General features: G+C 37.3%; 1 pseudogene; it reads left to right on the top strand.

Moving 5' to 3' along the window:
• Nucleotides 1-1,986: 1,986 nt before the first annotated feature.
• On the top strand, nucleotides 1,987-12,669 carry LOC110038563 (annotated as a pseudogene).
• Nucleotides 12,670-14,320: the final 1,651 nt, after the last annotated feature.

Here is a 14,320-nt window from a genome sequence, read left to right as displayed (position 1 = left end):
CACAAGTAACTTTGTCAACTAACACATTCAAGGGCCGCCTTATCTCCTCATCATCTAATCTTGATACGTAATATTTAGCCTCAATCTACACTGATACTTCTGTTGTAAGCCCACATAAGCCATTCAATAGCTCTTGTTCAAACATTGTGTAAAGCTTGAGTAATTGTGTAAAGCTTCCTTATATAGAATGAGGCAGCTTGCCTCAACAAGGGATTGATTTTAACCATGGGCATTCTGACGGACTGACCACATTTGAAATCTTCATCACTATTTCATTATGTTTTCAAGACCGATAAAACAATCCTTGAGAGAGCTAGTTGGCTTTGAAAAATCATGACAAACATTATTGGTCGACTCCGACTCACTTCTCTGTGTTGACTCTGTGTTGATAGGATTCTCATACTGAATATATCCTTATTAAATGTTGTTGACCATTCATGCCTTATATGGTACATTTCATCTTACCAGACATTGATTTGTAGTTCTCCCAACTCAATCATTAAGGACTATGTTTCTTCGAACTCCTCCTCAGAATCACACTTGCTCAAGCATTTATAAAAAAGACCACAAACGCTCTTAGTACGCACTCCACAGTGTACTTTGGAAGAAAGTTTCTTGTAAATTTGCCATTGACATAATCTGTGATGTGTTTGTGGAAGTATTCTGCAATGGCTCATGCCATTGCTTGATCCTGATTGATAAAGATTGTTATGGGATGTTTGCCTCTCATTATTCGAATGAATGATTTGAATAACCACATGAATGATTCAGTAGTCCCATCTGACAAAAATCCTACTCCAAACAGTACGTTCTACTAGTGCTGTTAACCCCCACAAATGGAGCACAACATAAGTTATATTTATTTAATCTGTAGCTTGTATAAAAAATTATGACATCCCTGAAATAGTCATAATCCAACCTGCATAATTTATCACTACAAAAAATGCTTGTTAACCTGCCGGACTCATCTGTTTGGAAATCCCAAGCAAACATGCTATCCCTAGTTTTCCTCTCCATGAACAATTGTATTAAAGCATTGACATCTCCCTGTTCAATTCTTTGTCTTCTTTCTCTTTGGATGAAATTAAATGCATCTCTCTTAGTGCATTCCAAATTCTCCACACCACCAACCTCCGTGGGAATGAAATTGTATGCATGCGTTACTATGATCCCTGAACTTGTCATTGATCTCAAAACATCAGCATTGAGCTCACTTATCCTTCTGCTGGAACGAAGAAGATGCTTGTCACCACTTTTAGCCAAAGGATGGTTGTGTTTTTCAATGAATTTCGCCACTGTCCAATTGCCTTCGAAATCAACATGAAATCGAACCATGGCCTTACAGCCAGTCCTTGCATCTACTTTTTTGAACTTATTCTGAACTTCACTGTGTTGTTAGGCTCTTTCTTATAGCCAGCTTTTCCACAAATATAATCTTTGACCTTAAGTTTCTTGGAGTTCGGCCAGTAGATAGTATGGTCCTTCCAAACAGTGAATCCTATGTGATGTGCATAGGCACGATAGCTTTCATATGTTTTTTCCTCATTGTGGATAATGTTGCATAGAAACTTCTTTGCAATTGGATCATTGCAAACGTGTGTTGCCTCACAGGACTGCATAAAACCATGATATCATCAGTATAACACAATAATAACACAGTAAAAGTAATAAATCAAAGGAAATACACAACATAATATTGGAGTAATACCAAAATAACATAAGAGTAACACAAGAATAACACAAAATAATAGAAATCCGACGGAGGCAGGACAACCACAAATCCTGCCCAAACTTCATCGTCAGCGCAAACGTCAGAGCCACCATTTTAAACCTACAGCATATATCTTATCCAAATCCAACACAGTGTCATCTTCCCTTTTAACCAATCGATCGTAATTCCTCGGCGGACAGCCGCCGGTCGGCTTCTTATCAATAATCCCAACAATGGTTGATAAACACCACCATAATCAAGAGCATCATTTCCTGATGGTGACCATAGCCCCCCAAAGTTAGATCAATCCCGTGCGTCACCTCGCACGCCACCTAGCCTGAACCACCCAAGCACGCGTCTCCCTCACTACCCCTCTATACTATCACCGCCTCCTTTTTCCAGGATCCCTTGCTGCAGCCGGCGAGCCTGATGATGCGACAGAGGAAACACCTCTCAATATCAATGGCACTGGAGTTGTCACCTATGCGCCATACTCTGATGGCCTTGACGAAGGAGGCCATATTGACACCGTGGAACCAAGTGTTTTCATGGAAAAACTCAAGTCAATTGGCCCCCGCACACTGGCCGCCCTGCTCCGCAACTTCGCTGGGACAGGCCGCCCAGTTACCTATGTATTGTACACCATCCTGCTCACTTGGGTAACCGACATCGTGCGAGATCTCGGCATCCTTGTCATTCACTATTGGATACAACCTCCGTCAGTCTTCACCATCTACTATCACTACTTTCAAGGCAACCAAGGCTTCACTTCAGCCGTCGCTGATAAAAAAGAATCATCTTTCTCCATAGAACTACTGAGCCTACCTTCTCTACGGAGGAAGTACCCAACCTCTATCATTACAACGCCGAACCCCTACCTATCTGGCCACAAAGACATATTCATAGAACTTGGTAAGTGTCAGAAACCCAAAGTTTTGGTGAACACATTCTATCAACTGGAAGCACTAGTGATAGATGAGACCCCTGAGTTCAACAACCATGTGCCTGTAGTGACAAGAAGCAAGGACTTGTTTGAGGAGGACAGAGGAGGATACATGGAGTGGCTGGATGTGCGGGAGGAACGGTCGGTGGTGTACGTGGCTTTCGGCAGCTTGACCTGACTAACTTTGTTGCAAGTGGAAGAGTTGGATATGGGACTAAAGGTAAGTGGGCGGCCATACTTGTGGGTGCTTAGGAAGGATAGCAGACCAGAAGGGATTGGAATGGATGTGGCTTTGAAAGTTAGCAGGGGGATGGTGGTGGAGTGGTGCTCGCAAGTGACGGTGTTGGAACACAAGGCTGTGGGGTGATTTGAGATGCACGGTGGGTGGAACTTTATGTTTGAGGCATTAGTGAGTGGGGTGCCGATGGTGATGTTGCCGCAGTTGATTGAGTAGGCGACAAATGCGAGGTTGGTGGAGGCGGCATGGGGGATTGGGGTGAAGGCGGAGGCAAGGGAGGATGGGGTTGTGGAGGCGACGGAGTTAAGGCGTGGTTTAGATGTGTTGATGGGGGATGATGAGAGAGAAAGGGAGATTAGGAAGAAGGCTGGGGAGTGGAAGGAGAAGGCTAGAGCGGCGCTCACACAGGACGGATCATCGTACAGAAACCTTAAGGCGTTTGTTGAAGGCCTTTAAGGGCAAAATATATAATATAATATGTTAATAATTTTGGCGCATAAAATTATGGAATCTGGCATGGGTAATAACTTCTAGTGAAACAGGATTTGTCGAATTCTGTTAGATGAGGATTTTTCAAATTTATGTGGATATTGCGAGCCATGCCGAGCAAGGATGAGTGATGTCTCATAAATCTGCATAGTAATTACATTTAATAAATTCATATTTATGTTATTTATTTAGCAATTAATCTAAAAAAATTTTATCAATGGAGTGTTGGATTTAATTTTTATGTTTTTATGTTTGGTGAGATTTAAGTTAAATTTATGGATAAATTATGTAAATAGTAATTCCCCATCAACAAATTCATAACGATTAACATGAATTTCAAGGTATAACATGAATCTCAATGCATCTTCTTAAGAGAGAAATATTCAAACTTGAATTAAGAGTTGTCCAGAGCTCTGATTTCAGTAAATTGATAGTCAAACTGACCAGCTTGATGAGACGGACCCAATGATACTAAAGTTGTCCAATTTGATCCAAATCAAGACTCAATCAAGATGTTAAACCATGTTTGAGAGTTTTTTAAATTACATTTGAAAGTTTAATCACATGTTGAATCTGACAAGTTTATAGTCAAATCAAACTTCTCGATAAGGCGAATCCAACAATTCCAAGATCGGTCGATTTCAACATCACTAAGACACTCAAATGTCCATTAAAAGTTGTCTGATCCAGGGAAGTCTTCTGAGTTGTTCGATCAAAATTGCTCATATTATTGTATTAATTGCACATGCAACTCTATAAATAGAGCTTTATCCCTCTAATGAGCTTGAAGCATAAGGAAAAGCTTAAAGCTTAGATAAGGAGCTAAAATCCAACGTCATTTCGCTGCTGACTACCAGTAACTGTTTGCTGTCGACAACCAGTCACTGCCTGTTGATGACCACCAGTCGCTGCCTGATGCAGACCACCACTCTCCGTCATCCATTCGCTCTTTACGATGAACCACTATGTGAAGCGACAAATGACATCGTAGATTCAAGAAGCAATATGCAAAGTGACGCTTCATCTCGAACATTAGGATGCCACCCCAAAGATGGTGTAACAATGCATCTCAAAGAATTGTGTAATGAGGCACCACACATACGCTCATGAAGCTCTTGACTCCGGTTACAGAAGCCTACGGATGTCACTACTAATCACCACTACCCCTACATGACCAACTACAGCCTATATGGTTCTCAGCTCGCGCATGTTATGATTCTAGCCCTCACGACTGACGGACGCCACTACTACTCGCCACTACGGCGTACATGACCAGCTATAGTCTACATGGTCCTCAGCTCGTGTAACTCCAAACACCGACCCTTGCAACCCACATACGTCATTATTACTCGCCAACACGACTTGTATGACCAACTACGACCTATGTGTTATTCAACTCTTGCAACTTCCGACTTCAGCCCTCATAATCTACAATCATCATTACTACTCCCAAGGGGTGTAAGCAAGCCGAACACGAGCTGAGCCTAAGCTTGTGTTCGGCTTGTTTATATTTCGAGCTCAAAAAGTGTGCTCGTGCTCGGCTCGTTTTCTTAGCAAGACGAACACGAGCTGTTCACAAACAAAGAGTCGTTTTGACAAGCATAATCACGTAGCCATATGATATTAAGGGTTGGGGCAAGATTTAAAAATTATTATTTATATTAAATATTATTTGAATCTAATTTAATAATTTTTATTCTATTTTCTTTATTAATACTTTTAATTAATTATAAATCTTTGTAGCTTTGTAGTCAATTAAATTTTTTTAAAATACTATTATAATTGATGAGTAGTATTTTGAGCCAAAACGAGTCGAGCACGAATGAACAAATCTTTTTTCATGCTCGGCTCGTTAACTTAGCGAACGAGCCAAACAGGAGCTTCTTAACGAACAAAACATGAGTTGTTCGCGAATAACAAGCCGTTTGGAAAGCCCTACTACTCGCCATTATGGCATATGTGGTCCATAGCTTGTGCAACGAACAACTCAAGTCCTTGCAGTCTATGAATGTATGTACTACTCACCACCATAGTCTATGCGACCAACTATGATATACATGGCCCACACCTTCCGCAACTTCCTACTATGGCTTCTCTTTCCAATCAACTCTTCTGGAACAATCATCTAAATACTCATGATGGACTATTACCTCCACAACAATCGATTAGGACGCTTGAAGCCAGTTGTCACCAAGAACTACAGTCATATTATGCTTATATAACTTCATAATTCTATATTCCCTAATTTAGGAGAAAAGCATACTTGTGTGCTCATCATCTATTGTGGATTATTTCACCTGGGCTAGGCCACATGATTTTTCCCCTTTGCAAGGTCTTTTCATGTAAAAAAGTTAATGTGTCTCCTCGTGCTTACTTCTCTTCCTTTATCTGAGTGTGCATTGAATTCTCGGGCAACGCTAATATGACTATCCATTACTATACGGTGGTGAATCTTCTAGCACGCATCATTTTGGCATTATAAATGAGAAACGAAGCATCCTTTGACACTGTCTTCAATTCTGAGACACCGATCCCCTACTTCATTTCCCAATGATGTACATTATCCAACTAGTCAAAGAACCTCCCTTGCAGCTTGAAGAACATCTTTGGTGCACTTTTCGATGTGGGGGGCAACCTTCACTACAGTCTTGAAAGATAGTTTATGTCAACGTTCCAGGCACAATTGTAGTAGGGTTGTCTTCTCTCATCCTATTCAAACACAATGTCCTTCACAAATTCTTCGAGGCTGGGGGGAAACCTTCACAGCAGTCTCAAAAGTTTGTTTATGTTAACGCACCTGACACGACTGTGGTGGGGTAGTCATCTTACATTTCATTCAATCAACAAGTTTTTGAAATCACTCCTAGACTGAGGGAAATTTTCATTTAAAATAACACTTCCTTAACACCCCCTCTTCGTACTAGAGTTCCTCTTCAACCAGATCAAGAAACTGATTACTTTAAGACTCATTACAATGGCTGCTTTAGAAGTTCATGTGGAGAACGCCCCTGCTGAGGAGCAAAAGATTTAAAAGCTACAACTAATGAATTGTTAAGCATTTTTGTTGAGTATGACAACCAATGATTACAACCATTTTTTCAAGGAAACTTATGTTCCATTGCAAGCTATGCCTCAATCTCGAGAAATGCATAGCATCTCTGACATCTCATTTTGAGTTTAATCGATCCAAAAGGGACTCGATTCGACCCCTTCCATCACAGGATACATTCATCAAGCAGATGTTTCGACTAGCACTCCTAGATAGGTCAAAAATCTTTGGTAAATTTCCTTCAACCTCTTCATAGCAGGTTACAATATTCAAGAAAAAGCTTCAACCAACAACCTAGGAGAGGTAAACTATCTTTAGTGGAGTTCATATGATTTTGCTCGTTACAGGTTAATGTCATCGAGCATCCCTTGCTATACAACTCAAGACGAGTCTTACATCCATAGTGGATTCTTCTTTCAACTCTGCTCCAACATATGCTACAGTCATCAGACAGATGCACTTTGACTAAATGTATCGAAAAATTCAAACATTCACAGTTGTAGAGAAAGTATCCATCGCTACTCCTGGAAGTTGAACCCAAGGGGGAAGACTCGATGGAAAGATACGGTACCTCTGGAAGTCGAACTCAAATGATAAAACTCTACATAGGCTACTCTGCCTCTAAAGGTCGATCCAAAGAGGTAAAACTCAAGTGGAAGAAATGATACTCCTTGAAGTCAAACCCAAGAGGTGAGACTCGATGGTAATGTACGTTAACTCTGAAAGTTAAGCTCAAGAGGCAGAAAACTATATATGAGCCTACAATGATATGAGCCTACAATGCCCCTAGAAGACTAGCCCAAGAAGCAAGTCTCAATTGAAAGCTAGTAGTGGAAGAGGTTCTCACTAGAAAGACTACAAGAGAGCAAGTGGTTGACAAATTCTCCACTCAAAGGCCTCAGCAGGCTATAAGCCTCAGAAAGCACATGTATATTAAGGACATTAGAAGGCTATAAGCCTCAGAAGGCACATGTACATCAAAGACCTCAAATAGCTATAAGCCTAAAAATGTAAAGATACATCAAAGACCTTAGGATGTTACAAGACTTAGAAGGTACCTGTGTATTTCAAGCTCCTAGAAGGCCTAAGCCTAAGAATGCACAAGCTTTAAAAGATACACTCCTAAAGGGATACAAATCTCAGAAGGGATACAAATCTCAGAAGACCAGAAGACAAAAGTCTGAAAAAGTATGTTATTCTTTTTATATATAAAGTGCATGTGCTAACTTTCATCTGTAAATGCAATATCAGGCAATTCAAATGTTGTAAAGAGCAACATATACTTGTACAAGAGTTATAATAAATCTGCTCATCTTTAAGTGGAGTCAACATTGCCTCTTTGTAATTCCAATACTTTTACTAATCTGCATGGGCTCTCCAGATATTATCTCCACAGAAGCATTAAAATCTCACCCTCAAAGCACGGTGGGAGTACTCCATCATTTCTTCATCTCCATCTGAGCAACAACAACAACAAGCAAGAGAATCCAAAATCACCTATTGGGTAGGGATGGAAATAACTTTCTTCATCTCAGCAATGCAAAAGAAGATCTTGTTGTTCATTTGCTGCGTAGGATGGGGAAATCTTTCCTCTGTTCTGCAATGTGAAAGAAGATCTTGTTGCTTGCCTGCTACACATGATGGAGACAACTTTCTTCTACATCACACCAAGAAAGAAGATCAGATACTTGCCCACTACGTAGGACTGGAATGAATTTCCTCTACACTATAACATAAAATAAGATCCTGTTGCTTGCCTGTTATGCAGGAATGAGACCACTTTCCTCTGCATATATATATTGGGGATGACTTTCCTCTGCACCTTCTTTATGAAAGAAGATCTCATTGGTCTTCTGCTACACAGGACAGGGAAAACTTTCTTCTACATCGCAACATGAAAGAGGATCCCCCTTGATCTCCTGTTATCCAGGATGGAAATGACTTTCTTCTACTCCATAACTTAAAGAGGATCCCATTCATCACTTGTTGTGCAGGAAGGGTACCACTTTCTTTTGTGCCACAAGAAAAGAGGATCTTGTTGATCGTCTGCTACGTAGATCAGAGTCAACTTTCTTCTTTTTAGAAATCCTAGATTATCTACTAGGCAAGATCCTAAACTACACATACCTCACTATAAAACACACAAAATTAAATAAAAACACACAAACAAGAACTTTATATAAGAGCAACACTACAATATTCCTATAGTAAATCTAAAAATTTAAATAAGATTTTATAAAAATAGAAATTTTTCTTTCTAAAAATCTCTTTAAAAATTTTGCAATTCTCGTTAATTATCCCCAGCAACGGTGCCAAAAACTTGCTCCCTATTCTCTTTGTAGATGTTAATGCGATGTATGTGATTATATGCTTAATTTTCTTATTTATAATTCTTAACCTGGAACAAAGCCAAAAACTTGATCTCAAAGAAAAGCTAGGTAAATTCTTAATTTCAAAGCACGTAATAATATAATTATAATATTTAATATGAGATACTATGCAAGTATACGTATTGTTATCAAATAATATAGGACTTTTTGATTAATCATCGAATATCAAACTAACAAGGAAAATATAATATGCACTTATAAAATATGAGAAATTAGATAACAAAATTTTACTTAGCAAAATATTCTTACTTAAACTCTAGATACTAAAATAGGACTGAAAGTTCAAATTTTTTTTGTATTTTTATAATAATTGAGAATAAAGTAAGCAACTAACTAATTTAACTAGATATTTGCAAGATGAAGGCAATGTAAATAAAATATATTTTTCTATATCATGAATCAGTAACAAGAATGAGAATTCTGTTGTGGAAGTATTTTAATTGTGTTGTACCAAATAGGAGCAATAATGTTCTTTACCCTTACTAGAGATGTTATAAAGAATATTGGCTAATCTATAGTTTGAATAGTCTTGAAGACATGTTAGGTAAGGAAGATACAAGCTCTCACTCTAGAGTTCTCTCTTCTCCCTCCACCTGGGGGCTAACATCTCGTATCAAAACCTAAAACTATAAATCAAATTGGGGGCTTTAGCGTGTCCCTCTAAAGTCCTCTAATTCTACACCCTTCAAAGTTTATTTCCCTATTTATTTTCACTCAGCCCCATAAACTACATTCTCATCCATGACATCAAATGTGATTCTAACCATTTGTTAACTGAGAAAATATCATCTCGGATCTTACATGTTCTCACAATAGGTATTAACATCTTAATTGGCTAAATCAAGAAGTAAATGAAGTATAAGGTTTAAAACCATCACAACTTCTTCTAACATTAAAGTCTATTACTTCTCACAACTTCCCTCCAATACTTAATCACTTATCATTTTAAGGAAAAATATAAAAAAATAACTCAGAATTCATGGAGAAAACACAACCACACTTAAGTTTAAAAGTAGAAATCATGCACACAAACAAGAAGTTCAAATTAAAACCAAATGTAGTCACAAAGATAAAAACTTATGTAAATTAAACTCCACCAAATGTTTATAAATTCCTGTGAATCTCTTCCTTCAGTTATAATACAAAATACACTCAAAATAAAAATAAAATGTGGGTGGCGGTCTGGATGGATGGATGATGATTGGCATTGAATAATCCAAGTCTTCTTTTATGAAAATCCAAAAGGTTTCTTGGTATCTCCTCAAAATGTGTCCCCATTCAATGAATCTTTTAGAAGTTGCCTCCTTTCAAAAGCCAATTGAATGAATTTTCATTTTCATTAACTATTTCTCATGTTTTTACCAAGGATTGTTTCAAACACCTCTTCAAAAATTCGTCCAAATTAAATAAATCATCAAATAGCTGCTTCTGGAGATTAAGCGCGGGGTACCTGTAACTTAGGTGCGGCTCTATGTGTATAAATGGCGCGTAAACGCCAGTCCTGAGCACTTAGGCTCCCTAGTTCTTTTTTGGACCTTCTTAATTTGATCGTTTTTCACTCATTTTATCATTTTTCATCCATTTGATTGTACATGAAAGAAAAACACACAAATACATTTCATTAAAGTTTAATATCTCAAAAATAAGTATAAAAATGTGTACATAAAGACTATGTATTTTAGATTTATCAGTAATCTAGAAATGAGATACTAGAACCTACCCAACGCTACTATACATGTCAACACTAAATTTAGATTAGCCAATGTTATTTGCATAATTTAAAAGAGGGTAAAGAAATATGTATGCCCCTATTTGTCACAATACCACATTTAAGTTTATAATAAATTTTGAAATCCTACACTGATTATGAATTATTGGCAAGGATAGAGTCTCTTTTTATATATTGTCTAAGTCATTACACTTACGTTTATTTACATATTGTAGAATTTAGTAATCTTAATTTTCATCTTTAGATAGTTGTTGCAATCTTAAGTAAAGTTTTCTGAAATTCAAAATTCATGTATTTCATTTTATTGTTTACTTGTTTTCGGCTTCCTCAGAGGATTGATATTGGGGTTTTTAAAGAAAATTATATATTACTTGAAATGATACGTATACTTGAGTAGTACCCCTAGTGAGAAAACTATTTCTTTAATTTTTATCTTATTACATTGGTTCTCACTAGCTGCTAAATATTATTAGGGTTAAGATTTTGTGGGCATATTAAGAAACATAAATATCGGCATATTTCCGGGCGGGTCAAGTATCCACACCCTTTGAAACCATCTCCTCATTGGGGGGGAGCAGCACTAGCCTCCTTAACACCAACCTCATCTCTTTTACTTTCACAAACTTTTAATTATGAATGGAGGTGATAACAATAAATTTTCAAGTGACCAAACATTTTGTAGTTGGAACAATATGGAGGATGCTGCTCCAGAACCACTTTCTGCCAATATCCATTATGAGGAGAACATATCCTGATTTCCTCAAGGAAAGATTAAGTGACATCCTGTTGAAGGAAAGATTAAGTGATATCATGTTCCACTAAAACACTCGCCTCAACTGGCCTAGTGATAGAAAAAAATAGGTGAGTCCATCTTAAGCGGTGTCCCAAATACTGCAGCTAGTGAAAAAAAGGTTCTTATAAAAGGTTCTAATGATTATATAGGTGTAACTTTAATCGCTCAAATTTAATCTAGACAGGAACAATTGGAGGCTTCGTTTGGGGATCAAAATCAATTGACCATTTAAGTAATTTCATCACTCTACTATAAATACACATAATTTTTCTAACAAAAACCAATGTGTAATCCTCTTCATTGGATAATTGTATCAAGATATGATGACCATCAAGCAACCCTATTTTCCACTCTCCTTTCAGTTTGAAATTTTCAAAGTCATGGAGACTCAATTCAAGTTTGGGATGTCCATACAATAACATACCCACTAAAGCAAACCTACAAGATGTCGTAAGGGTAACAACATCCACCTCAAAAAGAAATATAGTCGGTTTACCTTTTCGCTTACCAGCCTTTTTGACCAAAGCAACCACCTGAAACAACTAACGCATTGTGGAAAGCCTGAGGAAATACTAGAATACGAGATACAAGACGAACCACCCACCACAAACTTCCCCGCAGAAGCATCAGTTGAGGATCAAAGCTCCCCCATCGCAATGCCCAACAAAATGATCGAAATCAGAGAAGGGAAATGAAAACTCCATTAGGCGACGAATCCCTAGCAGAGCCAATCACGCCCAACATCATGATCTTTATTTATATAACACCCTTGTATATGAATCACTTCCAACTTAGTTCTTTTATTTGTAGTATATTAGGACCATCTGATTAGAGAAAACACCAACCATATGATGATCCTATTTGGAGACTAAATGTTTATTATATCGTAAGAAAATGATTTTTTCACATTTATTTTGACTCTTAATGTTTAAAATGAAAATTAATCATTGGTTTTTATTATGTAGGAGGAGTACGAGCAACTCCGGCACAAGCAGTTGGCCTCCCAGACCCCAACAACTACCACCAGTGATGGTAGTCAGCATATCACCGCGCAGTCTGAGATCGAGCTATGGAGGATGAGAAGGAGTTCTTATGTATTTAAGGGAAGATTCTATGGCCTGGGTGCAGAAAGCATAGCCTTCGAGTTTGAGATCTTCCGTGTTTCTATAAGTTGCAACCAGTGAGTTTTGTATTCAAGGAAGAAGAGGATGAGAACGAGTTCTTATGTATTTATAATTTTCCTAAATATTTGAACTTATATTGATGGTGTAGATGTAAAATTTTTCTGTGTTACAGGTTTGCGTCGGATCAACATCAACTTTTCTGATGCTAATTCGACACAAAACTGCATCTAAAAATCGATTGGAATTTGTGAAAATGTTTTGCGGTGTAATTCACGGACGTAAATCGTGACGTAAACCATAAGCTTCGAACAACTTTGAGTAAATTTAATATAAATTACATTATGGACCCTTAATATATATATCTTGCAAAAAAGATGATATTTTATTTATTTTAAGAGATTTAAGCAGGATGATTAAGATGATATATATTTTGGGAGAAACGTTTGTAAGAAAACTCACAGAAAGAGTGAGAGGTTTGAAGTTGTACTTCTCAATTATTAAATGACAAAAGGCTTTTTGCAACGGCCTTGTTTGCAAACGTCGTCTTTGGCAATCAATGCCGACCAAATATTTGGCACCTTGCTCGCATGGACAAATCTCTTAGGCTGGTTCCTGCAATCATTCAAAGTATTAGGGACGACGTTGGCCATCGATGCAGACCAAACATGTTGATTTTGGCATCTTGATCGCATGGACAAATCTGTTAAAGTTGGCTGCTGCAATCATTCAAAATGTTAGGGGTGTAAATGAGCCGAGTTGAACTTGAGTCTTTCTTGACTTAAATTTGATTAAATTAATTGAGTTTGTGCCCAAATTTAAATTTAATTCTACAAATTCATGCTCAAAGAGAAAAAAATATTATTAATTTAAACTAATTCAATAATTAAATGATAAATAGAATAAATATTTAAGTTGATAGCTAATAAGGCATCACAATGTAAAAAATAAAATACTAATTATTAAATACTTTTAATTATTTAAGGAATTTTTAAAATTTTTAATATATATTATATAATTTTTTAATAAATTACTTTTTGATGACCAAACTCACCATCTCCAAGGGTGGCTCAAACTTGCCTTTTTAGCTCATCAAGTTTTGAGTTGAGCCCTAACAGAATTGGATGAACTCAGGCCCCGTTTGGGGCAGCTTATTTGGCATGGTGCGTTTTGAAAATGCATACAAGACTTAGGTAAACTGTGTTTTGACACTTTATTCAAAAAACAGCATTTTCAAGAAGTTGAACACTACATTTTTACACTTTTTCTAACCAGGTGTAGTGGCAGCTGGCATTTTTTTTGGTACTTGCTCGGTTAAGAAAAAAAATTATAATAATGTAATTTTTCCCCTAACTTTAAAAAATAAAAAAAAACATTTAAGGAAAAACATAGCAGTGAGGACACAACATCTGTCTCCCCTCTCTAACATTTATCGTCAGCACCACCAATTTCTAACTTGTGTTGTGCCAAATATGAGTAATAATATTATTTACCCATATTAGACATGCTATAAAGAACATTGGCTAATTTAAAGTATGAATAGTTCTAAAGACCAGCTAGGCAAGGGAGATACTAGCTCTCACTCTAGAGTTCTCTCGATTCCCTCCACCTAGGGGCTAACATTCTCGTATCATAACCTAAAACTATAAACCTAGTTGGGGGCTTTAACCTGTCACTTTAAAGTCCTCTAACTCTGCACCCATCAATGAATATTTCCCTTTTGTTTTGTTCTCAATCATATGAACTACATTCTCATTCATAAAACCTCATGTGATTCATTCCAATTGTTGATTGAGACAATACCAGCCCGGTTCTTACATGTTCTCACAACAAATTTTAACATCTGGATTGGCCAAA

The sequence above is a fragment of the Phalaenopsis equestris genome, unplaced genomic scaffold (genome assembly GCF_001263595.1).
Source record: "Phalaenopsis equestris unplaced genomic scaffold, ASM126359v1 Scaffold233103, whole genome shotgun sequence".
Lineage (NCBI taxonomy): Eukaryota > Viridiplantae > Streptophyta > Magnoliopsida > Asparagales > Orchidaceae > Phalaenopsis > Phalaenopsis equestris.
This window is presented reverse-complemented; position numbering and strand designations above follow the sequence as displayed.